Genomic DNA, 3,816 nt, shown 5'->3' on the forward strand with positions numbered 1-3,816 from the left:
AAGATAAGTTGTTAGTTGTTGATTAAGTACTATTCCATGTGCTTATTACTGACTTTTCAATAATATTTTCACTTATAAGCACACAAACAAAATACTAAAAATAAATTCACACGAAGAATGTTATAATATTAACATTAACTTTCGATTAGAGTAAGCTATATACTTAGAGCAGCCCCCAGTGGCACAGCGGTATGTCTGCGGACTTACAACGCTAGAATCCGGGTTTCGATATCCGTGGTGGGCAGAGCACAGATAGCTCATTGTGTAGCTTTGCGCTTACTTACAAAACAAACAAACAATACTTAGAGCAAAATTAAAAATCAAGCTGGCCATCAATATATATAATTAAACACAACATTTGGGTACTATCGTCGTTAATGATATTTTCGGCCATAATCCCAATAATATCTCACGAGATTAGGCCAACTTAGAGGATTTAGTTTAGTCCTGAATACCTATGTTAAGTTAACAATGCAAAACAATCTTTATAATAAAAGTATACTAATAGCAAATAAATTAAGCTGAAAAGTAATGAGAGTCTATCTAATAAAATAGAGCCCCCCAGTAGCACAGCGGTATGTCCGCGGACTTACAACGCTAGAATCCGGGTTTCGATACCCGTGGTGGGCAGAGCACAGATAGCCCAATGTGTAGCTTTGTGCTTAACTTCAAACAAACAAACAAACTAATAAAATAGTAAAATAAATACGGTTAAGAAAAGTAACAATAAATAAGTGATATAGTATGTATAACTTAGGGAACACAGAAACACTAGCTGTTGGCTTAGATTACTGTCGCAGAAGTATATTTCTGTGAGAAACGAAACCTTCGTACAAAATGCCGAACGTGTGGAATTCTGGTCTAGTTTATCGAGTTAAAAAGTTTATAATGGATTTGTTTTATGAACCACGCTCATCTTCATGCTGAATTCCTGTTCACGTTTATAATTTCTAGCATAGGACAAGAAATATGATTGAAAGCTTACGACAAATTAAAATGTATTATTTCTACAGATTCTATTTTTATAGGATTTTCCGTAACATAAAAAATATTGTTCTCTTGTTAACGTTAGAATCAATTATTTTCAAATAGTTAATATGTCAGACGTCTTGGTTTTCCCAACTTTATTGATCGTCGATGGATCAGCTATAATTTTACGGACTTATAACACTAAAATTCCAGGCTCGATTTCTTGCGGTTGACAGAGCTAAGATAGCCTATTGTGTAGCTTTGCGTTAAAGCAAGAAAAAACATTGATTTATTTTTCGATTTAAGTTAGATAATGAACATTTTCAATCACTTATTACTATAGCATGCCTGAATAAAACGAGCTGTAACAATGGTAAGAGTTTCATTCGCACTCAATGAACTTAAAGATGGACGAATGTAAAACAAACGATTGCTTTTATTCTGGTGTTTACACATAATATTTAAGAAAATGCCATCATTTCGCGCTGCTCAAAAGTACTAATTATTTAAAAACCTTACATCATATATTGCTAAGAACTTTTTTTTTTGAAAAAGCCTCGTGATAATAAGTGTCAATGACATATTCATAAACTGACTGATTTTTATTTCTGTTATGTATGTAATTTGTTGTGTCGAACACCGTGACTGTGAGCGGTAAAACGTAATATTTTATCAGGCTCAAATAAGAAAACAATAAACCCTGCCTCACATGGTCAGTCTAACTTATATGAGAAAACTAGAAAAGTTTGATAAGTAATACGCTTAAAAAAAACACCTTTAGTTTGGAAGATATGTGATTGAATGTGTCAAGAAATTAGGTGAAAACGATTTAACTCTATACGCCTCCTGTAGTGTTTTAACCCGTTCAAAATGCATGTCACAAATTACTTATGGGGAAATTTCAGCAAAATAAACCAAAGAACGTATGATGTGCTTGTTCTAGTCGAAAAGACAGTAAAACAGTGACTTTATCTTATATAGTGTAGATCCGATATGATAAGGCTGTATTCTCGTGATAAAACAGTGACTTTATCTTATATAGTGCAGATCCGGTATGATAAGGCTGTATTCTCGTGATAAAACAGTGACTTTATCTTATATAGTGTATATCCGGTATGATAAGGCTGTATTCTCGTGATAAAACAGTGACTTTATCTTATATAGTGTAGATCCGATATGATAAGGCTGTATTCTCGTGATAAAACAGTGACTTTATATTATATAGTGTATATCCGGTATGATAAGGCTGTATTCTCGTGATAAAACAGTGACTTTCTGTTGTATAGTGTAAATACGGCGTGATGAGGCTGTTTTCTCGTAACAAAACATGCAGTAAGAGTGACTGTTTGCTGCGTAGCGTAGTTAGGTCTCACAACAAAACACGCACTAACGGTTACTGTTTGCTGTATAGTGTAGATTTGGCATAGTGGAATTCTGTTCTCGCAGGAAAACACGCAGTAATTTTGACTTCCTGTTGTATAATGTAGATCCCATGTTATAGGGTTGTGTTTTCGCAATAAGGTTCGTAGTGTGACAATGACTATTTGTTGTGTAGTGTAGATATTGTATTATGTGGTTGGGTTCTTGCAACAAAACACGCAGTAACTTTGACTTCCTGTTGTATAATGTAGATCGTATGTTATAGGGTTGTGTTTTCGCAATAAGGTTCGTAGTGTGACAATGACTATTTGTTGTGTAGTGTAGATATTGTATTATGTGGTTGGGTTCTTGCAACAAAACACGCAGTAACTTTGACTTCCTGTTGTATAATGTAGATCGTATTTTATAGGGTTGTGTTTTCGCAATAAGATTCGTAGTGTGACAATGACTATTTGCTGTGTAGTGTAGATATTGTATTATGTGGTTGGGTTCTTGCAACAAAACACGCAGTAACTTTGACTTCCTGTTGTATACTGTAGATCCCATGTTATAGGGTTGTGTTTTCGCAATAAGGTTCGTAGTCTGACAATGACTATTTGCTGTGTAGTGTACATATTGTATTATGTGGTTGGGTGCTTGCAACTAAACACGTAGTAACGGTGACTGTTTCCTGTACAAAGTAAATACGGTATGACAAAACACACAGTAAAACAGTGACCTGTCAGGATTGTTGCCTATTGCAGACCTTTTCTTATCATGTGTGGCCTTGAAATTAGAATAATGTTGTTTGGTCTAAAATAAATTTACTGAGAGACTTAAACGGATATGCCGTTCTACTCAAGCGTGCTTCTTGTCTTGTAAGGGTTACAAAAACACATCGAGTTACTAGTCAATTAGATCGACTAAACGCCAAACTAGGCATTCTTCTAAAATGTGAAGTTTAAAGAAATGCAAAACTTTATCTTCTTTCTGTGGTTAACCAACCATAAACGGATAAGTTTGAAGGATTGCACGCACGGACGACAGTGTATTGTCAATAGGAGAGTAAAGCCCGACCACCTTAGTTCCTGGACATAAGAAAGATTATTATGTAATGTATCTATGATCTTAAAATGAGAAAGAATTTTAAGTACACCGCTTTCAAGTGTCTGGAAATGTATGATTTTTTTGTTCTGTTTAGTATTTTGAAGTCTGTGAAATTATTTTTTTCAAACTGTTACGAAACAATTTAACACTAAAGGCTGAATTGCTAATTGGATTCCTGCAGAAAAGTAAAATGCAGTTGTATTGTTTATCCGATAATATTACCAATACTAAAAATAAAACGATATTGAAAAAAACGTAAATGAATAATCATTGTTAAATATAAAAAAAGAATAGATAAATAAATCGTTATAATGTGACGGTCAATCCCACTATTCGTTGGTAAAAGAGAAGCCCAAGAGTTGGCGGTGGGTGGTGATGACT

The sequence above is a fragment of the Limulus polyphemus genome, unplaced genomic scaffold (genome assembly GCF_000517525.1).
Source record: "Limulus polyphemus unplaced genomic scaffold, Limulus_polyphemus-2.1.2 Scaffold2289, whole genome shotgun sequence".
Classification (NCBI taxonomy): Eukaryota; Metazoa; Arthropoda; class Merostomata; order Xiphosura; family Limulidae; genus Limulus; species Limulus polyphemus.